Raw genomic sequence first — 26,782 nt, 5'->3', positions numbered from 1 at the left:
GCTTTTTAAATAGTTGCCCAGTGTGAGCAAAATAAGGAGAGAATAGTAATAAATGGAATGACTAGAACCCCACTGCAGCCTTCATCTGTAGCTGTATGTATTAGATAAAAGCAGGTGCACACAGAATTGAAGACAACTTTTATAACTTTATTTCATCTTTGATTTAATTTAATGAAAAATTAAAATAAAACTTACAAAATACTAAAAAACAAACTGTAAGGGAAGAGCTTAAATTAATTCAAAATAATTATTTCTTATAAAAGGTAACACATTTAATAGTTTAACCTGGAAAGGCTAAAGAATTAAGACCTATGTAAGCATCTATGTAACGTTTGTTAAAAAATGTCATTGAATACAAGTCCTGGCCAATCATTCATGCAACCAAACACTATGGAGCTGCTGCTGTATAATGTTGATGAGTTTCAAATGAATAGGTGAATACATTTAGACTTCTACTTCAGTATGCTCATTCTATGAAAATGCTCCTTCAATGACAGTCCAAACAGCAACACACTGTGGGTAGAAGAATATTGCAGGATTTAACCAGGTTTCACAATAAGCATGTTAAGTGTTCATTTAATTGACTGCAAACATTAAAATTGTATCAATAATACTACTAAAAGTACAGTTGTTTAACAATAGTTACTTTTGGTTTTTGCATTTGGGTGTATAATTAAATTGGTAATTGTTTTTTTCCAAGAAATTAGTTAAGTGTCCTGTATTGTTTAATTGTCTAATAAATGATTTTTCAAACAGTTGTATTGGTAGATTTGTCTAGTATATATGTTTTATAATAACTGTACCCCTATACCTGTCTAACTACTTGAATGTCCTGTATTGTTGGGTTGTTCTATAGATGATTACTCAACCAGTTTTAATGTTAGATTTGTCTAAAATATGTACTCCTAATTGTGTTCTATAATATCTGTACCCCTCCCTACAAATGTGAACTACTAGAATTTCCTGTATTATTGTGCTGTCTATTAGATGATTTCTCAACCAAATTATACTGTTAGATTTGTCTAAAATATGTATTCGAGTCTTAATTGTGCTCTATAATAACTGTACCCCTACACATGTCTAACAACTTGAATGTCCTGTATTATTGGGTTGGTTCATATAGAATTTCTCAACTAATTATACTTCAGATTTGTCTAAAATATTTACTCCTAATTGTGTTCTATAATAACTGTACCATGTATAATTGTTTTGTCTAAAAGTTCTTAACCATTTATAGTGTTAGATTTGCTGTTTTTTATTTTGCTCTAAACAACTAACTAAATTAAACTGCATTCCTCTCTTTAATTTTGTTGTAAGAACTAACAAAACTAAACTGAATTCCTTTGTTTAACTTTGTCCTTAAGCAACTAACTAAACTGAACTGCATTGCTGTGTTTAAATTTATCCTACAACCAATAGATCAAACTACAATGTACTCTTAATTGTGTTCTATAATAACTGTCCCCCTACACATGTCTAACTACTTGAATGCTCTGTATTATTGTGTTGTCTAATAGATAATTTCTTAACCAATTACACTGTTAAATATGTTTAAAATATGTACTCCCAAATGGGTTCTATAAGAACTCTACCCCTACACATGTTTAACTACTTGAATGTGCTGTAATATTGTGTTGTCTAATAGATTAGATTGATAGATTTCTCAACCAATTATTCTGTTAGATTTGTCTCAAATATTTACTCTTAATTGTGTCCTATAACCTGAACTGCTGTGTTTAATTTTGTCCTACAACCAACTAAACTAAACTGAATTGCTCTGTTTAATTTTGTTCTACAACCACTTAAATAAACTTCTCTATTTAATTTTGTCTTACAACCAACTAAACTAAACTGAATTGCTATGTTTAATTGTGTCTTACAACCAACTAAACTAAACTGAATTGCACAAGTCTAAATATATGAATGTTCTGTATTGTTTTGTTGTCTACTAGATAATTTCCCAACCAATTATACTTTTAAATTTGTCTAAAATATATTATCTTAATTGTTGTCTACAATAACTGTACCCCTACATATGTCTAAATATTTGAATGCTCTGTATTATTGTTTTGGCTAATAGATGAATTGCTGTGTTTAATTGTGTCCTACAACCAACTAATCTAAACTGAATTGCTCTGTTTAATTTTGTTCTACAACAAACTAGACTAAACTGAACTGCTATGTTTAATTGTGTCCTACAACCAACTAAACTAAACTGAATTGCTCTGTTTAATTGTGTCCTACAACCAACTAAACTAACCTGAATTGCTCTGTTTAATTGTGTCCTACAACCAACTAAACTAAACTGAATTGCTATGTTTAATTGTGTCCTACAACCAACTAAACTAAACTGAATTGCTCTGTTTAATTGTGTCCTACAACCAACTAAACTACACTGAATTGCTATGTTTAATTGTGTCCTAAAACCAACTAAACTAAACTGAATTGCTATGTTTAATTGTGTCCTACAACCAACTAAACTAAACTGAATTGCTCTGTTTAATTGTGTCCTAAAACCAACTAAACTAACCTGAATTGCTCTGTTTAATTGTGTCCTACAACCAACTAAACTAAACTGAATTGCTCTGTTTAATTGTGTCTTACAACCAACTAAACTAAACTGAATTGCTCTGTTTCATTTTGTTCTACAAACAACTAAACTGAACTGAGCTGAACTGCTGTGTTTAATTGTGTCCTAAAACCAACTAAACTAAACTGAATTGCTCTGTTTAATTGTGTCCTACAACCAACTAAACTAAACTGAATTGCTCTGTTTAATTGTGTCCTAAAACCAACTAAACTAAACTGAATTGCTCTGTTTAATTGTGTCCTACAACCAACTAAACTAAACTGAATTGCTCTGTTTAATTGTGTCCTACAACCAACTAAACTAAACTGAATTGCTATGTTTAATTGTGTCTTACAACCAACTAAACTAAACTGAATTACTCTGTTTAATTGTGTCCTAAAACCAACTAAACTAAACTGAATTGCTATGTTTAATTGTGTCCTAAAACCAACTAAACTACACTGAATTGCTATGTTTAATTGTGTCCTAAAACCAACTAAACTAAACTGAATTGCTATATTTAATTGTGTCTTACAACCAACTAAACTAAACTGAATTACTCTGTTTAATTGTGTCCTACAGCCAACTAAGCTAAATTAGAATTGCTGTGTTTAATGTTGTTCTACAACCAAATAAAACAAACTGAATTACTCTGTTAAATTGTGTCCTACAACCAACTAAACTAAACTGAATTTCTCTGTTTATTTTGTTCTAAACTAAACTGAACTGCTGTGTTTAATTGTGTCCTAAAACCAACTAAACTAAATTTCTCTGTTTAATTACTAAACTAAACTGTGCTGCTGTGTTAAATTGTGTTCTACAACCAACTAAACTAAACTAAGCTGCTGTGTTTAATTTTGTCCTACAACCAACTAAACTAAACTGAATTGCTCTGTTTAATTTTGTTCTACAACCAACCAAACTAAACTGCTGTGATTGCGTCCTACAACCAAAAATGTCTCAACCAATTATACTGTTAGATTTTTCTAAAATATGTAATCCTAATTGTGTTCTATAATAACTATTACCCCTACACATGTCTAACTACTTGAATGTCCTGTATTATTATTCTGTTAGATTTGTCTAAAATATGTACTCTTAATTGTGTTCTATAATAACTGTATCCTTACACATGTCTACTTGAATGGCTATTGGGTTGTTCAATAGATGATTTCTCAACCAATTATACTGTTAGAGTTGTCAAATATGTACTCCAAAATGGGTTATATAATAACTGTACCCCTACACATGTCTAACTACTTGAATGTCCTGTATTATTGGGTTGTTTAATGGATGATTTTTCAACCAATTATACTTTTAGATTTGTCTAAAATATGTACTCTTGTGTTCTATAATAACTGTACCCCTAGACCTATCTAAGTACTTGATTGTCCTGTATTTTTTAGTTGTTCTACAGATGATTTCTCAACCAATTATACTGTTAGATGTGCTGTGTTTTATTTTTGCCCTAAACAACTAACTAAATTGAACTGCATTCCTCTGTTTAATTTTGTCGTAAGTAATTAACTAAACTGAATTCTTTGTTTAACTTTGTCCTAAAGCAACTAACTAAACTGAACTGCATTGCTGTGTTTAAATTTCTCATACAACCAACTAAACTGAACTGCATTGCTGTGTTTAAATTTCTCATACAACCAACTAAACTGAACTGCATTGCTGTGTTTAAATTTCTCATACAACCAACTAAACTGAACTGCATTGCTGTGTTTAAGTTTCTCATAAAACCAACTAAACTGAACTGCATTCCTATGTTTAATTTTGCCCTTAACAACTAACTAAACTGAACTGCATTGCTGTGTTTAAATTTCTCATACAACCAACTAAACTGAACTGCATTCCTATGTTTAATTTTGCCCTTAACAACTAACTAAACTAAACTGCATTGCTGTCTTTAAATTTCTCATACAACCAACTAAACTGAACTGCATTCCTATGTTTAATTTTGCCCTTAACAACTAACTTAATTGAACTGCATTGCTGTGTTTAAATTTCTCATACAACCAACTAAACTGAACTGCATTCCTATTTTTTATTTTGCCCTTAACAACTAACTAAACTGAACTGCATTGCTCTGTTTAAATTTCTCTTACAACCAACTAAAATTAACTGCATTCCTGTGTTTAATTTTGCCCTAAACAACTAACTAAACTGAACTGCATTGCTGTGTTTAAATTTATCCTACAACCAATAGATCAAACTACAATGTACTCTTAATTGTGCTCTACAATAACTGTACCCCTACACATGTCTAAATACTTGAATGTCCTGTATTATTGGATTGTTCTATAGATGATTTCTCAACCAATTATACTGTTAGATTTGTTTAAAATATGTACTCCCAAATGGGTTCTATAAGAACTCTACCCCTACACATGTTTAACTACTTGAATGTGCTGTAATATTGTGTTGTCTAATAGATTAGATTGATAGATTTCTCAACCAATTATTCTGTTAGATTTGTCTCAAATATTTACTCTTAATTGTGTCCTATAACCTGAACTGCTGTGTTTAATTTTGTCCTACAACCAACTAAACTAAACTGAACTGCTGTGTTTAATTTTGTTCTACAACCAACTAGACTAAACTGAAATGCTGTGTTTAATTGTGTCCTACAACCAACTAAACTAACCTGAATTGCTATGTTTAATTGTGTCCTACAACCAACTAAACTAAACTGAATTGCTGTGTTTAATTGTGTCCTACAACCAACTAAGCTAAACTGAATTGCTCTGTTTAATTGTGTCCTACAACCAACTAAACTAAACTGAATTGCTCTGTTTCATTTTGTTCTACAAACAACTAAACTGAACTGAGCTGAACTGCTGTGTTTAATTGTGTCCTAAAACCAACTAAACTAAACTGAACTGCTGTGTTTAATTGTGTCCTACAACCAACTAAACTAAACTGAATTGCTCTGTTTAATTGTGTCCTACAACCAACTAAACTAAACTGAATTGCTCTGTTTAATTGTGTCTTACAACCAACTAAACTAAACTGAATTGCTATGTTTAATTGTGTCTTACAACCAACTAAACTAAACTGAATTACTCTGTTTAATTGTGTCCTAAAACCAACTAAACTAAACTGAATTGCTCTGTTTAATTGTGTCTTACAACCAACTAAACTAAACTGAATTGCTATGTTTAATTGTGTCTTACAACCAACTAAACTAAACTGAATTACTCTGTTTAATTGTGTCCTAAAACCAACTAAACTAAACTGAATTGCTATGTTTAATTGTGTCCTACAACCAACTAAACTAAACTGAATTGCTCTGTTTAATTGTGTCTTACAACCAACTAAACTAAACTGAATTGCTATGTTTAATTGTGTCTTACAACCAACTAAACTAAACTGAATTACTCTGTTTAATTGTGTCCTAAAACCAACTAAACTAAACTGAATTGCTATGTTTAATTGTGTCCTAAAACCAACTAAACTACACTGAATTGCTATGTTTAATTGTGTCCTAAAACCAACTAAACTAAACTGAAGTGCTATATTTAATTGTGTCTTACAACCAACTAAACTAAACTGAATTGCTCTGTTTAATTGTGTCTTACAACCAACTAAACTAAACTGAATTACTCTGTTTAATTGTGTCCTACAGCCAACTAAGCTAAATTAGAATTGCTGTGTTTAATGTTGTTCTACAACCAAATAAAATAAACTTAATTACTCTGTTAAATTGTGTCCTACTACCAACTAAACTAAACTGAATTTCTCTGTTTATTTTGTTCTAAACTAAACTGAACTGCTGTGTTTAATTGTGTCCTAAAACCAACTAAACTAAATTTCTCTGTTTAATTACTAAACTAAACTGTGCTGCTGTGTTAAATTGTGTTCTACAACCAACTAAACTAAACTAAGCTGCTCTGTTTAATTTTGTCCTACAACCAACTAAACTGAATTGCTGTGTTTAATTTTGTTCTACAACCAACTAAACTAAACTGAACTGCTATGATTGTGTCCTACAACCAAAAATGTCTCAACCAATTATACTGTTAGATTTTTCTAAAATAGTAATCTTAATTGTGTTCTATAATAACTATTACCCCTACACATGTCTAACTACTTGAATGTCCTGTATTATTATTCTGTTAGATTTGTCTAAAATATGTACTCTTAGTTGTGTTCTATAATAACTGTATCCCTACACATGTCTAACTACTTGAATTTCCTGTATTATTGGGTTGTTCAATAGATGATTTTTCAACAAATAGTACTGTTAGATTTGTCGAAAATATGTACTCTTAATTGTGCTCTATAATAACTGTACCCCTACACATGTCTGACTACTTTAATGTCCTGTATTGTTGAGTTGTTCAATAGATAATTTCTCAATCAATTAGACTTTTAGATTTGTCTAAAATATGTACTCTTAATTGTGTTCTATAATAACTGTACCCCTACACATGTCTGACTACTTTAATGTCCTGTATTGTTGAGTTGTTCAATAGATAATTTCTCAATCAATTAGACTTTTAGATTTGTCTAAAATATGTACTCTTAATTGTGTTCTATAATAACTGTACCCCTACACTTGTCTGACTACTTTAATGTCCTGTATTGTTGAGTTGTTCAATAGATAATTTCTCAATCAATTAGACTTTTAGATTTGTCTAAAATATGTACTCTTAATTGTGTTCTATAATAACTTTACCCCTACACATGTCTGACTACTTTAATGTCCTGTATTGTTGAGTTGTTCAATAGATAATTTTTCAATCAATTATACTTTTAGATTTGCCTAAAATATTTACTCCTAATTGTGTTCTATAATAACTGCCCCCCTACACATGTCTAACTACTTGAATGTCCTGTATTATTGTGTTGTCCAATAGATGATTTCTCAACCAATTACACTGTTAGATTTGATGTTTTATTTTGCCCTAAACAACTAACTAAACTGAACTGTATTGCTGTGTTTAAATTTCACCTACAACCAACTAAACTGAACTGCAATCCTGTGTTTAATTTTGCCCTAAACAACTAACTAACCTGAACTGCATTGCTGTGTTTAAATTTCTTCTACAACCAATTGATAAAAACTACAATTTACTCTTAATTGTGTTCTATAATAACTGTCCCCCCAGACATGTCTGTATTATTGAGTTGTTCAATAGATGATTTCTCAACCAATTACAATGTTAGATTTGCTGTTTATTTTGCCCTAAACAACTAACTAAACTGAACTGTATTGCTGTGTTTAAATTTCTTCTACAACCAATTGATAAAAACTACAATTTACTCTTAATTGTGTTCTAAAATAACTGTACCCCTACACATGTCTAACTACTTGAATGTTCTGTATTATTGAGTTGTTCAATAGATGATTTCTCAACCAATTACACTGTTAGATTTGTTGTTTTATTTTGCCCTAAACAACTAACTAAACTGAACTGTATTGCTGTGTTTATATTTCACCTACAATTCCAACTAAACTGAACTGCAATCCTGTGTTTAATTTTGCCCTAAACAACTAACTAAACTGAACTGCATTGCTGTGTTTAAATTTCTTCTACAACTAACTAAACTGAACTGGATTCCTGTGTTTAATTTTGCCATAAACAACTAACTAATCTAAACTGCATTGCAGTGTTTAAATTTCTTCTCCAACCAATTGATAAAAACTACAATTTACTCTTAATTGTGTTCTATAATAACTGTACCCCTACACATGTCTAACTACTTGAATGTCGACCTGTATTATTGGGTTGTTCAATAGATGATTTTTAAACAAATAGTACTGTTAGATTTGTCTAAAATATGTACTCTTAATTGTGCTCTATAATAACTGTACCCCTACACCTGTCTGACTACTTTAATGTCCTGTATTGTTGAGTTGTTCAATAGATAATTTCTCAATAAATTAGACTTTTAGATTTGTCTAAAATATGTACTCTTAATTGTGCTCTATAATAACTGTACCCCTACACTTGTCTGACTACTTTAATGTCCTGTATTGTTGAGTTGTTCAATAGATAATTTCTCAATCAATTAGACTTTTAGATTTGTCTAAAATATGTACTCTTAATTGTGTTCTATAATAACTGTACCCCTACACATGTCTGACTACTTTAATGTCCTGTATTGTTGAGTTGTTCAATAGATAATTTTTCAATCAATTATAATTTTAGATTTGTCTAAAATATGTACTCCTAATTGTGTTCTATAATAACTGTCCCCCTACACATGTATAACTACTTGAATGTCCTGTATTATTGTGTTGTCCAATAGATGATTTCTCAACCAATTACACTGTTAGATTTGCTGTTTTATTTTGCCCTAAACAACTAACTAAACTGAACTGTATTGCTGTGTTTAAATTTCACCTACAACCAACTAAACTGAAATGCAATCCTGTGTTTAATTTTGCCCTAAACAACTAACTAACCTGAACTGCATTGCTGTGTTTAAATTTCTTCTACAACCAATTGATAAAAACTACAATTTACTCTTAATTGTGTTCTATAATAACTGTCTCCCCAGACATGTCTAACTACTTGAATGTTCTGTATTATTGAGTTGTTCAATAGATGATTTCTCAACCAATTACACTGTTAGATTTGTTGTTTTATTTTGCCCTAAACAACTAACTAAACTGAACTGCATTGCTGTGTTTAAATTTATCCTACAACCAATAGATCAAACTACAATGTACTCTTAATTGTGCTCTATAATAACTGTACCCCTACATATGTCTGAATACTTTAATGTCCTGTATTGTTGAGTTGTTCAATAGATAATTTCTCAATCAATTAGACTTTTAGATTTGTCTAAAATATGTACTCTTAATTGTGTTCTAAAATAACTGTACCCCTACACATGTCTAACTACTTGAATGTTCTGTATTATTGAGTTGTTCAATAGATGATTTCTCAACCAATTACACTGTTAGATTTGTTGTTTTATTTTGCCCTAAACAACTAACTAAACTGAACTGTATTGCTGTGTTTATATTTCACCTACAATTCCAACTAAACTGAACTGCAATCCTGTGTTTAATTTTGCCCTAAACAACTAACTAAACTGAACTGCATTGCTGTGTTTAAATTTCTTCTACAACTAACTAAACTGAACTGGATTCCTGTGTTTAATTTTGCCATAAACAACTAACTAACCTAAACTGCATTGCTGTGTTTAAATTTCTTCTACAACCAATTGATAAAAACTACAATTTACTCTTAATTGTGCTCTATAATAACTGTACCCCCAGACATGTCTAACTACTTGAATGTCCTGTATTATTGGGTTGTTCAATAGATGATTTTTCAACAAATAGTACTGTTAGATTTGTCTAAAATATGTACTCTTAATTGTGCTCTATAATAACTGTACCCCTACACATGTCTAACTACTTGAATGTCCTGTATTATTGGGTTGTTCAATAGATGATTTTTCAACAAATAGTACTGTTAGATTTGTCTAAAATATGTACTCTTAATTGTGTTCTATAATAACTGTACCCCTACACATGTCTAACTACTTGAATGTCCTGTATTATTATTCTGTTAGATTTGTCTAAAATATGTACTCTTAATTGTGCTCTATAATAACTGTACCCCTACACTTGTCTGACTACTTTAATGTCCTGTATTGTTGAGTTGTTCAATAGATAATTTCTGAATCAATTAGACTTTTAGATTTGTCTAAAATATGTACTCTTAATTGTGTTCTATAATAACTGTACCCCTACACATGTCTTGACTACTTTAATGTCATGTATCGTTGAGTTGTTCAATAGATAATTTTTCAATCAATTATACTTTTAGATTTGTCTAAAATATGTACTCCTAATTGTGTTCTATAATAACTGTCCCCCTACACATGTCTAACTACTTGAATGTCCTTTATTATTGTGTTGTCCAATAGATGATTTCTCAACCAATTACACTGTTAGATTTGCTGTTTTATTTTGCCCTAAACAACTAACTAAACTGAACTGTATTGCTGTGTTTAAATTTCACCTACAACCAACTAAACTAAACTGCAATCCTGTGTTTAATTTTGCCCTAAACAACTAACTAACCTGAACTGCATTGCTGTGTTTAAATTTCTTCTACAACCAATTGATAAAAACTACAATTTACTCTTAATTGTGTTCTATAATAACTGTCCCCCCAGACATGTCTAACTACTTGAATGTTCTGTATTATTGAGTTGTTCAATAGATGATTTCTCAACCAATTACACTGTTAGATTTGTTGTTTTATTTTGCCCTAAACAACTAACTAAACTGAACTGCATTGCTGTGTTTAAATTTATCCTACAACTAATAGATCAAACTACAATGTACTCTTAATTGTGCTCTATAATAACTGTACCCCTACATATGTCTGAATACTTTAATGTCCTGTATTGTTGAGTTGTTCAATAGATAATTTCTCAATCAATTAGACTTTTAGATTTGTCTAAAATATGTACTCTTAATTGTGTTCTAAAATAACTGTACCCCTACACATGTCTAACTACTTGAATGTTCTGTATTATTGAGTTGTTCAATAGATGATTTCTCAACCAATTACACTGTTAGATTTGTTGTTTTATTTTGCCCTAAACAACTAACTAAACTGAACTGTATTGCTGTGTTTATATTTCACCTACAATTCCAACTAAACTGAACTGCAATCCTGTGTTTAATTTTGCCCTAAACAACTAACTAAACTGAACTGCATTGCTGTGTTTAAATTTCTTCTACAACTAACTAAACTGAACTGGATTCCTGTGTTTAATTTTGCCATAAACAACTAACTAACGTAAACTGCATTGCTGTGTTTAAATTTCTTCTACAACCAATTGATAAAAACTACAATTTACTCTTAATTGTGCTCTATAATAACTGTACCCCCAGACATGTCTAACTACTTGAATGTCCTGTATTATTGGGTTGTTCAATAGATGATTTTTCAACAAATAGTACTGTTAGATTTGTCTAAAATATGTACTCTTAATTGTGCTCTATAATAACTGTACCCCTACACATGTCTAACTACTTGAATGTCCTGTATTATTGGGTTGTTCAATAGATGATTTTTCAACAAATAGTACTGTTAGATTTGTCTAAAATATGTACTCTTAATTGTGCTCTATAATAACTGTACCCCTACACTTGTCTGACTACTTTAATGTCCTGTATTGTTGAGTTGTTCAATAGATAATTTCTGAATCAATTAGACTTTTAGATTTGTCTAAAATATGTACTCTTAATTGTGTTCTATAATAACTGTACCCCTACACATGTCTTGACTACTTTAATGTCATGTATCGTTGAGTTGTTCAATAGATAATTTTTCAATCAATTATACTTTTAGATTTGTCTAAAATATGTACTCCTAATTGTGTTCTATAATAACTGTCCCCCTACACATGTCTAACTACTTGAATGTCCTTTATTATTGTGTTGTCCAATAGATGATTTCTCAACCAATTACACTGTTAGATTTGCTGTTTTATTTTGCCCTAAACAACTAACTAAACTGAACTGTATTGCTGTGTTTAAATTTCACCTACAACCAACTAAACTGAACTGCAATCCTGTGTTTAATTTTGCCCTAAACAACTAACTAACCTGAACTGCATTGCTGTGTTTAAATTTCTTCTACAACCAATTGATAAAAACTACAATTTACTCTTAATTGTGTTCTATAATAACTGTCTCCCCAGACATGTCTAACTACTTGAATGTTCTGTATTATTGAGTTGTTCAATAGATGATTTCTCAACCAATTACACTGTTAAATTTGTTGTTTTATTTTGCCCTAAACAACTAACTAAACTGAACTGCATTGCTGTGTTTAAATTTATCCTACAACCAATAGATCAAACTACAATGTACTCTTAATTGTGTTCTATAATAACTGTACCCCTACACATGTCTGACTACTTTAATGTCCTGTATTGTTGAGTTGTTCAATAGATAATTTCTCAATCAATTAGACTTTTAGATTTGTCTAAAATATGTACTCTTAATTGTGTTCTAAAATAACTGTACCCCTACACATGTCTAACTACTTAAATGTTCTGTATTATTGAGTTGTTCAATAGATGATTTCTCAACCAATTACACTGTTAGATTTGTTGTTTTATTTTGCCCTAAACAACTAACTAAACTGAACTGTATTGCTGTGTTTATATTTCACCTACAACCAACTAAACTGAACTGCAATACTGTGTTTAATTTTGCCCTAAACAACTAACTAACCTAAACTGCATTGCTGTGTTTAAATTTCTTCTACAACCAATTGATAAAAACTACAATTTACTCTTAATTGTCTTCTATAAAAACTGTACCCCTACACATGTCTAACTACTTGAATGTTCTGTATTATTGAGTTGTTCAATAGATGATTTCTCAACCAATTATACTTTCAGATTTTTTAAAAATAATTACTCTTAATTGTGTTCTATAATAACTGTACTCTTAAACATGTCTAACTACTTGAATGGCTATTGGGTTGTTCAATAGATGATTTCTCAACCAATTATAATTTTAGAGTTGTCAAATATATGTACTCCTAAATAGGTTATATAATAACTGTACCCCTACACATGTCTAACTACTTGAATGTCCTGTATTATTGGGTTGTTCAATAGATAAATTGAATTGCTCGGTTTAATTTTGTTCTACAACCAACTTAACTAAACTACATTGTTGTGTCTACATTTGTCCTACAACAATTAACCAAACTAAACTATGTTCACTTTTGTTTCACAACCAACTAAATTCCATTGCTGTGTTTAAATTTGTCCTACAGTACAATTAACTAAACTATACTAAACTGAATTGATGTTTTTAATTGTTTTCCTATACAGAAAATAACTAAACTGAACTGTATTTCCCTGTTTAAATATGTTCTACAACCAACTAAACTACATTGCTGCTTCTAATTTTTCCCTACAGTAAATAACTAAACTAAACTGTATTCCTTAGTTTAATTTTGTCCTACAACAACTAACTGAACTGTATTGCTGTTTTTAATTTTTCCCTACAGTAATTAACTAAACTGACTGCATTTCTGTGTTTAACTTTAGTCTAGTACAAGAAGATTTAATTTGTTCTACATTAAATACAAGCTATTCTAAAAGGTGTTTTGTGTATGTTGGTGTGTGAGTGTGTTTATGTATGGTTAGTAGATAAATAAAACATTGTTAGTAAATTAAAGCAAAACATTTATAATGAGTTTACTGATTACCTTAATTATTAATAAGCCATTAACTTGTATGTGAAGTGGAGGATGTCTAAAACCACAGCAGTAACTGAAAAAAAAAATGAAAAAGCACATTTTAATAAACATTAGAAGTTGTCTAAAAAAAAGTTTTAATTTTGGGTTTGAAATGTAATACTTTACTAACTAATTCTCAGATGTGTTACATTACACTTTTCTCGCTTCATTTTTAATTGTAAATGTATTTGCTTTGTATTGGCTTTAGAATTAATTTAAGAAACCTGTTAAATTACATTTCTAGTCATTGACTTGGGTGCTTTGTTGTATTTAATTGGGCTTAAAATTGTTTAATGGTCATCTTGTTTTAACATGAATTAATGTGTATGAAAATAAGACTATTAGTTATATTCAACCATCTTCTTTTTTTCTTCCTAAATGTATTATTCATCTTGTTTCCACTTCCACTTCTAGATTATCCTCTTTCTTATCCATTATCACTGTTTAAAAAAAACCCATTATATTCAGTCATTAGTATACAGTACTAATAAAACTAATAACATTTTTAGTGCATTATTCATTTTTATGACCTAAACAGACTGTATTTCTGTGTATCATATATTGTGATTTTTAACAATGTACCCAAACAAGAACAGCTGATGGAGAAGGGAAAGCTAAATTAAATTTGGGCATTTCAAATTAACTACTTTTTTACTGTCTTTTGTAATCGTGTTGTCAACTAATCACATAAGACATTTTGTTTGATAAATGTAATGTAAATTTAATTTCTAATTGTACTGCTACAATTATTACTATTATCTGATGGTTTAAAGCGTAAAGCAATATTGAGATGACCAATTACCTTTAAACGACATCAAATTGTGAAGTAAGACTTGTTGAAAGCAACAATCCTTGGTACTAATCATAGCAGAGGCTGAAAATATAATTAATAAAAAAAATATGTGAATAAACATTTTTACTTGTAGTACTAGCATTTTTTTTTATTATCATTTTTCCACCTAAATTACCTCTTTATTTTACATTTACTCTATTTCAATACTATATGTTATTAGTTTGACTGGCCTCATTACATGTCCTACCATTGATTTCATCCTTTATTGTAATATAAAATATTAATTTAATTGATTGTTTTAATGTAAGGTATGATTTTAGTCATATATTCAACCATATATTTTCTGCTCCTTCATCTTGTTATTTTCCTCTCTTCTAGACCTTTTTTCCATTTGTACCATCATGTTTTTCACTGAAAAAAAAACTGAATACAGTCAACACCAACAGCATTCAATAATTACTATTTTAAGAAATCTCTTTTGTTACCACTAGGCCTACTACCATTATTTGCATTGAATTATTATTATTTATTACTTTATTTATAATTTTAAGGAGTAATTGTTATTTTTATGACCTAAAAATAATTGTATTTTCATATGTTGTTAGTAACATTAAAACGTTGATTAAGCGTGGGACTTAAAATACCTGAAGTTAAGTTGAGTTTTGAGTCATCAGAAATTGAATAGGCTAGTTGATTGAATACTCCAAACCGGACACTAAAACTAAAAATGTATTTGCATTATAATATAAGTCATATAGTATTTTTAATTCATGAAAATAGTATTACAAAATTATGTTTAAAATATTTACGATGGATGCTTGATTACTGATTTAATGCGGGGCTTGTTCTAACTAAACTAAACTGCTGTGTTTAATTGTGTCCTACAACAAACTCCTAATTGTGTCCTATAATAACTGTACCCCTACACATGTCTAACTACTTGAATGTCTTGTATTGTTGGGTTGTTTTATAGATGATTTCTCAACCAATTATACTTTCAGATTGTCTAAAATATTTACTCCTAATTGTGTTCTATAATAACTGTACCCCTACACATGTCTAACTACTTGAATGTCCTGTATTGTTGAGTGATTTAATAGATGATTTCTCAACCAATTACACTTTCAGATTGTCTAAAATATGTACTCTTAATTGTCTTCTATAATAACTGTACCACTACACATGTCTAACTACTTGAATGTCCTGTATTATTGGTTTGTTTAATAGATGATTTCTCAACCAATTATTCTTTCAGATTGTCTAAATATGTACTCTTAATTGTGTTCTATAATAACTGTACCCCTATACATGTCTAACTAGTTTAATGTTGTGTCAATAAATGATTTCTAAACCAATTTTTTCCTACAATTAACTAAATAAACTGCAATGTTTATGTGTTTATTTTTTCCTACAGTAAATAACTAAACTGAACTGTATTGCTGTGTCTGCATTTGTAATACAACAATTAACCAAACTGTTCATTTTTGTCCAACAACCAACTAAAACTAAACTTCATTCCTCTGTTATTTTTTTTCCCTATACAGTAAATAACTAAACTCAACTGAACTGCATTCTCCTGTTTAAATTAGTTCTACAACCAACTACTAAACTACATTGCTCCGTTTAATTTTTATATACAGTAAATATAAACTAAACTGAACTGTATTCCTCCGTTTAATTTTAAGCAACTAACTAAGCTTTATTGATGTTGAATTTTGTCCTACAACTAATAAGCCTAGATCAAACTTTTGTTGTGTTTAATTTTGTCCTACAACTACATTGTTATGTTTAATTTTGTCCTACATTAAATACAAGCTATTCTAAAAGGTGTTTTGTGTATGTTGGTATGTGAGTGTGTTTATGTATGGTTAGTAGATAAATGAAACATTGTTAGTAAATTAAAGCAAAACATTTATAATGAGTTTACTGATTACCTTAATTATTAATAAGCCATTAACTTGTATGTAAAGTGAAGGATGTTTGAAACCACAGCAGTAACTGAAAAATGAAAAAGCACATTTTAATAAACATTAGAAGTTGTCTAAAATAAAAGTTTTAATTTTGTATTTTATTTATATTACATTTCTAACAATTCTGACTGTTACATTACACTTTTCTCACTTCATTTTAATTGTCAATGTATTTGCTTTGTATTGGCTTTAGAATTAATTTAAGAAACCTGTTAAATTACATTTCATGGCATTGACTTGGGTGCTTTGTTGTATTTAATTGGGCTTAAAATAGTTTAATAGTCATTTTGTTTTAACATGAATTAATGTGTATGAAAATTGCCATACAGATAAGTATACCATATTTTTCCTGCTCCTTCATCTTGTTATTTTCCTCTCTTCTAGATATATTTTTCTCCATTTGTACCATAATGTGTTTCACTGAAAAAAAAAACTGAATACAGTCAAATAGTTACTATTTCATAACATCTCTTTTGCTACCATTATTTGGATTGAATTAATGTTTATTTATAGTTTTAAGGAGTAATTGTTATTTTCATATGTTGTTAGTCACATTAAACATAAGTTGAATAAGCTTGGGACTTAAAATACCTGAAGTTAAGTTGATTATTGAGTCATCAGAAATTGAGTAGTTGATTGAATACTCCAAACCGGACACTAAAACTAAAAATTAATTTGCTTTGTAAATCATAATAGTATGTTTAATTCGTGAATGTTAAAAATATTTGGGATGGATGCTTGATTTAATGAAGGGATTGTTCTAAGCTAGCTGTTAATGATGTAGAAGGGAAACCTACAGTACACCTTCTGTAAATGTCTAGGCTAGGCCTATGCTAGAAGTCAGATAGGCCCTAACATACATAATGTAGGTAGGGCCTAGAAAACTGTCAAAGCCTTTACTAGAGGTTCTAGCCTAGGCCTAGTCTAGTTTTAGGATGTAGGCTACATCTAGGCCTAGGCAGGCTTCTAGCACTGAGTACTACCTCTAGGCCTAGCCTAGCCTAAGACAGGCTAGGTAGGAGTAGGCTAGGCCTACTAGCTAGGCCTAGTAGGCTTAGGCTTCCAGGCTAAAGCTGTAAATAATAGGCCATGCTTATTTCTAGACATAGGCCTAGTCAGTGCCTATCCTATGCCTAGATTCCAGAAAAGTTAGGTCTAGGCCTACTCTGTTTATGGACTTACAAACCCGTAAACAGACACTAGGGCCTAGGCCTAATGTAGACCGAGGCCTAAGCGGTAAGCCTATTATTAGGCCGCCTGGGCCGGGCGCAGCAGCCCCCTGGGCTGCACACAAGGTTTGGCATTTTATGTGCATCATAGACCTAAGGCCTAGGCCCCTAATTTACCTCTCATAGATTACCGCCAGAGAGTCAGATAACAACATTAAATATATAACATTGAACTATAACTATTTAAAAATCTATATTACAACAAAAATAAATAAAAACTTACGGTATACCTGGTTTATCTATAGTTTGCTGTAGGCTGTCGATGCTGTTGGGCCTAGGATGCTGTGGTTCCAGTGAAAATGCTTAGGATTTTTAAATTTCGTAACATTTAATCGCCAATTTAATTGTTTTAAAACTATATAAATCAATAAAATCAACGTCTAGTGGATGCAGAATGTTTTAATGATTACACATATTAAAGGAATTTTTGTTTCTAAAATGTTAAACAAAATAAATCGTAATTTAATACAAGACCTGCCACAAGTCCTTAAATTTGAAACGTTTTCCAATTTTAAAATGATAACAAAATTCCGAAAAATTGTAATATATACTTTTAAAATAATCATTTGCTAACTAAATGATGACTAATAATGAAAATAAAGCTTTTCATAATGTAAATTGCAATTTAATGATAATAAAGATATTTTAATAAGTCATTTTACATTTATAATAAACTTTGAGTGAACGAGACAATTATATTTGAGTTCTAGCGACCACAAAATCTAAAAAAAGTCGGTTTTTATTAAAAATATAAACACGCTTAAATTCAAAAAATCAAAATAGCAGATCGATAGTATGTTAAACATAGACTAACATACCTAAAAATAGTTTGTTTTCGTAAAGTAACCACGTTGTAAAAGCATTTTAAAAATTAAGAAAATACGTAGCAAACGGCCAAAATGAGCAATATTTTCTTAATATCTCCGAATTTTTTTAGTTTTATAAATCCAAATTTGGCACACATAATCCAACAATATATATGAACACATTGTACAAAAATTACATTTATTGAGTAAATACGTTAAACGCAATGACTATTTGAGTTTTGGTACGTAGCAAAATGACATCCCAATTTTTCGCGAAAAAATTCAATATAGAATTATTTTTTTAAAGTAACTTAAAATTAAGATAAATCGATGAAATTTCGTATACACGTTCTTTATATAATCTTCTATCGTATACAACAAAGAAATTTCAAATCGGATAAGTAAAAAAAAAATTAGAAGTTCAAGACGGTTTAGGTTGGTTGTTGTCAAATCAGGCCTATCAAAACTACTACCCGATAAGTAGGCATGATTCAGAAACCAATATTTCAAAAAGTGCGTGATAAGAAAAAATAAGCTGATGATAGGGTAAACTCTATTAAATTGTCTTTATAAATGTGGTTATCCGATCAAATTTCGATCATTTTTACAAAAGTTATCGTAATTTAAAAATTTAAATTCTCAAGACGCTTTTGGCCGTTTGCTCCTATCGATGAGCAATGTAATTGAATAGGAAAACATATACGTCACAAGTCAAAATGCAAAGTAGCAAAGGCCATTTGAGAAATAGCACTATATATCCATCGTAGCAAAGGCCGTTGAGTTCTATATATATATATATATATATATATTTCCTCCATGGTTTGATAGTGTAGAAAGAGCTATAGAAACAAAGATACTGAACGTTAGGACTGCAGACATTACTAATATAAGTATAATAAGTAATAATAAGTATTTTCAATTAAATTCAATTTATTCAAAAAGCCTCCACAAATGGAGAGAACACATTGAAATACAAAGCAAATACAAGATACAAAACGGAAACAATTCAATACTAAGAGCGCCCTCGGGGAAAGTTTAAGATAATAATTAATTATGGTCGATTATGTGTGTTTCTCATGTTAAATACTATTTCGTACCGTATATATATTTATTTAATACAATTCTTGAATAAGTTTTATTATTGTCTAAAATAATATCTACGATAACCAAACAGAAAATAATGGTCTCTTTTCCATTTTGGAGAAACTGTAACTCAGCTACAGTAAATGGAGTATTACACATGGATTGAAATAATTATTAAATTTACAATATTTCATTGCATATTACGGCGTTCACTAATTTTAGATTTCTTATCTTGCATTGAAGATGTTTTCTATTAAACGTTTAATAATTTCAATTAAGTAAAATTAATTATACAACAACAACAGATTATAAAGTAATTTGACAAATTGTAAAATACCGTACATACATTGTAAATCTCGTATCGTTTATTTTATCGAACTATCTACCTCCGTGTATTAAGTACGTCTCTATTTATGACCTAAAATAATTACACTTATTTCATTATATTTATGTGTATATACATTAGTACTAGTAGTAGCGCCACACTGCGCCACATTGGAGCACTGTGGCGCAGTGGTTAGAGCATTGGACTTGCAATCAAGAGGTTGCCGGTTCAAGCCCCGGCCCGGTCACTGCAGTGTTGAATCCTTGAGCAAGATTCTTTATCCACATCCTCCCCACCCAGGTGATAGAAATGGGTACCGGTATGTAAAAAGTACTGGGAAGGTAAATCAGACTCGTTTGTGCGGGAGGGCTGGCGTACCCCCCACAAACATACACACTTAGTGGAGTCTGGCCCAAACGCTCAAGAAATGGAGATGGGCACCACGGCCGTTAGCATTAGCTTAGGTTTCGACTTTACCTTTACCTTATTAACTTAATACGATTAATGATATTAATTGATGATTTAACAGAAAATAATGTTAATGAAGTATATTAATACGTGTAAACGGATGTAATGGTAGATAACATGTTCGTAATAATGATTTAAAAAACAAGGCCATATACAAGGGTGCAGTCGCGTGCTCAAGTTAGTGTTTACCGACCGACATAGTCAGCTGTAGAGTCGCATTGCACGCGACTAAAAAGGAATATTATTTTAAAATTATGTTAAAAACAACTTAATAACCTTATGACATAATAGTATGTAAGTTTACAGATGTAAAATATGAGTTTAATAACATCTATAAAATAATTTTAAGAAAAGAGTAATCCCAGTATGGTTATATATACAATTTCACCGGCAATCTATAAAGACCTTGAGTAAACAAATTTTTTTTTGTAGTAAATATTCTTTTAAACATGAACAATAAATGCTATAGAGAGTGTCAAGTTCAGTTGTTAACGTTGTAATTATACCTTTGCTCGTAACTTTGTACACGATATCGTGCGTGTAATGAAATGAAAACTCCGGTCTATTCGACAATGAACTATTAGGTTTAATCCTGAACTTAACATTACTGATATCATTACAGTAATAAGATAAGTCTATATTCCTAAATATTGTCTACGATGTTAATCACAAATAAGTTTTACATTAACATCATTGTTAACACATACATTTTTACGTTAGTACGTTCTTCATGGTTAAAGCTATTTCTGACCTGAATTGACCAGACGATGATTCAATTTCTGCATTGGTGAATCGACAGAAACGGAGTGGTTTCACAAATTCCTACAACTTTTTGTTCCAATCGATCCCATGCTTTACAAGTAAACACAGCTCTATTGTCTTCAGCAGTCAACGGTCTTGATTCCAAAATATTATTTGGATGTAATTTTGATTCAACCCGATATCCGTCTTTATTATACCAGCCTAAAAATATGTCACTTGGAGAAGAAGCAGCAAAAGAACATTTCAGCGTTTTTCCTATTTCACCATTACCACTGCATTTTATTTCTTGCCATACAAAAGCCTCTCGAGAAAGAATGTATGAATCACCACCTTTTGAGATATCACACCTGTATTTTCCTACATCATCAGAATCAGAATTAAAAATGGAAAGATACGAGAAGGTTGCTTTACTTGTTACATTGTATTTTAATGTTGAACTACCAATTAGATGAGACGTACCACCACTAGGGAATGCTGCCCAGAAAACAGTATGTGTTCCATTCAATGCTGGTGTCCATTCACACGACAGCGACGCTGTTTGTCCCTTCTCAAAGATAACAGACTGCGGATCTTCTGTAAAAGTATAGGATTGTGCACAACAGCTATTAAATATGCTATACAATGTAATCAGGCACTTGAAAAACAGCAGTGTACAATGTTGATGACGAGCCATTATAAACTTTGTAGTTTCTTGCGATGTTGAATTCTTTCCTACTCGGCCTAACTTGCTGTAGTAGATTGTTGTGATAGAACTGGTTCTTTGTCACCCGATCTGATTCATGTGCACTGTATCCAGCTGCAGGCCTAATAATATGCTATAAATATACCAGGGAGTTGCAACTCCCTGCATATACGTATCCGCTGAAACACAGAATTCATTTAGGCTGCATTAAATCCAGGGTTAGCTATAATCGGTACAATTGTATACCGCCCCCTAGAGACAAAATGTAAACGCTATGGCATTATTATTTATTTTGTAAGTTGTTGTGACAAAGAAAAACCTTGATTACTGCAGAAAAGAAAACAATTTGTTTTAACTTATCTAGAGCGCCAATCCTGTCTAATTACAGGGTTATAAAATATATGTGACTATTGGTGTGTGTACCTTCGTCTCGGTTAATGGTTTTTTTTTTTTGTCTTCTTCGTATCCAAATTGCCTCTTTCATGCGTCTGATGTCCGTTGTCCGATTTCCTGTCAATAATGTTATGTTAAGTCCAATTTATAACATGATTAGAGTGGACTGCATGATCTGGTATGACCGATTTGCATAAATTAATAATATACTTTAACGAAATTATTTCAATTAAATTCAACTTATTCAGAAAGCCTCCAGAAATGGAGAGAACACATTGAAATACAAAGCAAAAACAAGACACAAAACGGAAACAATTCAATACTAAGAGCGCCCTCAGGAAAAGTCTAAGATAATTAATTATGGTCGTTATATTATGTGAGTTTCTCATTGTTGGATACGTATTAGAAAACAATACTATTTCGTATCGTATTAAATTTATTTAATTCGGTTCTTCAATAGGTTTTATTATTGTCTAAAATATATCTACGATAAACAAACAGAAAATAATGGTCATAGACTTGCTGACGACACTGTCTCTTTTCCATTTTGAAGAAACTGTAACTCAGCTACTGTTAATGGAGTATATACATAATGGATTGAAATAATTATTGAATTTACAATATTTCATTGCCAATTGCGGCGCTCACTAATTTTAGATTTCTTATCTTGCATTGAAGATGTTTTCTATATTAAACGTTTAATAATTTCAATTAAGAAAAATTAATTATACAACAACAGATTATACAGTAATTTAAACTTGTTGTAATGGAAAATATTAATATTGTAACAAATCACAATTTACAATTTGTACTAGTAAAACAGGGGAATGACTTGTTATTATCGACAAAGAAGCAAGCATGTAGTGAATAAAATATGAAACCATCTTAGTTCATCTCGTATCGTTTTATTTTATCGAACTCTACCTCCGTGTTTCGAACACGTCTCTATCTACGGACTGAAATAAGTACACTTATTTCATTGTGTATATACATTAGTATTAGCATAATACGATTAATGATACGAAATAATGACATAAAATAATGTAAAGAACTAATAATACGTTTCAACAAAAACAAATGTTATTTTAAAATTAACAAATTTAACTTTACGATATAAAATATGTTTACAGATGTAAGTGTATATGAGTTTAATAACAGCTATAAAATAGTTTAAAAAAAAGATTAATCCCAGTATGGTTATATATATAATTTCACCGGCAATATATAAAGACCTTGATTAAACAATTTTTTTTTGTAGTAAATATTCTTAGTAAAGTTCAGTTGTTAGCGTTGTAATTATACCTTTGCTCGTAACTTTGTACACGATATCGTGTGTGTAATGAAATGAAAACTCCGGTCTATTCGACAATGAACTGTTAGGTTTAATCCTGAATTTAACATTACTTAACATTGTTCAATTTCTGCATTGGTGAATCGACAATAACGGAGTAGTTTTACAAGTTCCTACAAGTTTATATTGGAATCGATCTATGGCATAACAAGTAAATACAGCTCTGTTGTCTTCAGCAGTCAACGGCCTTGATTCTAACGTAGTATTATTTGGATGTATTTTTGAATTAATCCGTTGTTCGCCTTTATACCACATTAAATATATGTCATTTGAAGAAGAAGCAGAAGAACATTTCAGTGTTGTTCCTATTTCACTATTATTACTATCACTGCATGTTATTTCTTGCCACACATAAGCCTCTCGAGAAAGACTGTATGAATCACCTTCCACGATATCACATCTGTAACTTCCTAAATCATCAGAATCCACATTAAAAATGGAAAGATATGATGAGGTTGCTTTACTTGTTAGATTGTATTTTAATGTTGAACTATCAATGTTATGATAAGTACCACCAATAAGGAATGCTGACCATTCAACATTATGTGTTCCATTCAATGCTGGTGACCATTCACACGACAGCGACGCTGTTTGTCCCTTCTCAACGGTAACAGATTGCGGATCTTCTGTAAACGTATAGGATTGTGCACAACAGCAATGAAATATGCTATACAATATAACTAGGCACTTAAAAAACAGCAATTTCCAATGTTGGTGACGAGTCATTATACACTTTGTTGTTTTCTTGTGATGTTGATTACTTTCCAAATCAGCTTTAATTGTTGTGATAGAACTGGTTCTTGGTTTAAACACTCACTCGATCTGATAAATGTGCACTGTAGGCTTATCCAGCTCCAGGCCTAGTAATATGCTATACATATACGTATTCGCTGAAACACATAATTAATTTAGGCTGCATTATATCCAGGGTAGCTAAAATCGGTACAATTGTATACCGCCTCCTAGAGACAAAATTCTGTCTTGTCTGTTTGTTTGTGTTTGTTGCTCATTCATCAAACCATGGAGAAATCAGTTAGGATTCTCCATGATCAAACATAATATTCCAAATACATACCATACATTTTACAACTCCCTGTACATACAAATGACAGGATGAGAGCAAGAGGATAATATTATAAGCTCTAGAGGTGTTTACATAGGGGTCCTCGACATAAAAAAAAAAACATGCATCGATAATCTTAATGAAAAGCAAATCGTAATTATATCATAAGTTAAATTCAGAAGAGGATTTTGAAGTGTATATTTGAATTGATTATTGTTTCCAATGTTCTTAAACTATTATGTAACTGTCGGTGATAAGGTACCATCATTTTCTTCGTCCGCTGTCATATTTTGTTCTGTTTTTTGGGGACCTCATAGGAAATATCGATCATTTCAATATATTCATCAGGGACGTTTTCCGGGGTGCTTGTGCACGGGTATATTGCATAATCATATTTAACCGCGTCATTTCCGGTCGTAGTGTGATGGCGTGTGTCTGAAGACGTAATATAATCGTAGCTGTGTCCAATGTTATCCGACGGTCGTTGTGAGGGATTTGTGTTGTTCCTCCTAGTTACGTCTCTTTTTTGCAAACACGTGTAAATTATTATTAATATAGAAACAATGAGTAAAATTGTAAGTACACCAAGCACAACCATTAGTGTTGGGGGCTCGTCCGCCGAGATATTAGTTGGTGAGAGTTGGTCTGCAGTGAATCGTTGCGTACGTGTCGACTGCAAACGTGTAGTATGTAAACGTGTAGTTAGTAGTAGTTTGTCTGTAACGACTTGTTGCGTACGTGTACCTGGTGTTGTTTGCAAATGTGTAGTTAGAGGCCTACTCGAAATGTTCTCTTGAACGTTTATTGTATATCTCGCTGTACTGCTGTTACGACCATTACGACTAATAGTACAAGTAACTAGTTTGCCATTGTCATTGCTTGATACATCTTTCACAGTAAGCACATTACCTATTGCAAATTTAATTTTGCTTTGCGACGATCCTACTGGGTTGCCATTCCACGTCCATTCATAATTATAATAATCAGCATTACCTTTGCCTGTGCAGATAAGATTAAAGTTATCTCCAACCTGAAGTGGACCTGGCGGTGATTGTTCAATCTCTGCATATATAGGCAATATTAGGGGAGACGTAGTTTCACAAATTCCTATCACTTGATTTTCGAGTATAGCTTTACAAGTGAATACAGCTCCTTCGTCCTCGGCAGCCAAAGTCCTTGATTGTAAAACATTAATTTGTTGTGGTTTTGATACAATTACACTTTCGCCTCTATACCACCGTAAATCAATACTAATTGAAGGGTAAGAAGGATAAGAACATGTCAGCGTTGTTCCAGTATAATTATTATCATTCTCTGGATTGCACGTTATTTTACCTACAAAAGCATAATTAGAAACAGTGTATGTAACATCATCACTACCGCCACCGATCTTACAGCTTAACATTTCTGCAACTTTAAAAGAACCAACATTCAAAATGGAGATAGACGAAGATGTTGAAGTAAGATCGTTCAAGTCATATAGTACATCCACTTGACCGTGGTCCCATGAAATTCCGTGACTTTCTTTCAAAGCCGGTGTCCATTCACACGATAACTTTGCTGTTCCTTCAGCAACGAGAACCGATTGTGGATGTTTTGTAAAAGTATAAGATTGTGCACAGCAGCAATAAAAAATACTATACAATATAACCAGACACTTGTACAACAGCAATGTCCAATGTTGATGATAAGCCATTATACAACTTGTAGGTAAAGTTCTGAATAAATGTTTCAGATTAAATAAAAATAATTTTCTGATCAAAATAGAAACAAAATCCTACAAAATAGTTTAGTAAATTCTGACGAAACAACGATTTCGGTGGTACTAAAGGGTAAGCACTTGATCTGATTCATGTAGACCTAACTGTAGAAAAAAAAACATCAAACCAGTACGTCATGTATAATATTATACAGAAATAACTGCGTATCTTAAAGTTAATGTAATATTCCATTATTTTATACCGTAAAAGGTAAAACCGGGGAAATATCTACTGCGGCAGTAAAATAGCATCGTACGTAGGCCTAATAGACCACGCCTTTTT

At 31.1% G+C, this 26,782-nt stretch overlaps 1 long non-coding RNA gene across 3 annotated transcripts; it reads right to left on the bottom strand.

Moving 5' to 3' along the window:
• Positions 1 to 231: 231 nt before the first annotated feature.
• LOC140054752 (uncharacterized) lies at positions 232 to 18,287 on the bottom strand. Of its 3 annotated transcripts, XR_011846569.1 has the most exons (9): positions 18,031 to 18,287; positions 17,170 to 17,241; positions 16,918 to 16,998; positions 16,543 to 16,606; positions 15,253 to 15,329; positions 14,618 to 15,019; positions 14,172 to 14,255; positions 13,786 to 13,849; positions 232 to 513 (listed from the first exon to the last, which is right to left on the bottom strand). It is a non-coding gene; the product is annotated as an uncharacterized lncRNA (long non-coding RNA). The 3 variants fall into 3 exon arrangements; XR_011846568.1 differs by having other exon boundaries at positions 13,786 to 14,255; XR_011846570.1 differs by having other exon boundaries at positions 13,786 to 14,255; positions 18,038 to 18,287.
• Positions 18,288 to 26,782: the final 8,495 nt, after the last annotated feature.

This window comes from Antedon mediterranea, chromosome 7 (genome assembly GCF_964355755.1).
Source record: "Antedon mediterranea chromosome 7, ecAntMedi1.1, whole genome shotgun sequence".
Lineage (NCBI taxonomy): Eukaryota > Metazoa > Echinodermata > Crinoidea > Comatulida > Antedonidae > Antedon > Antedon mediterranea.
Note: the sequence above shows the minus strand (reverse complement) of the source record. Positions and strands in the feature narration are given on the sequence as shown.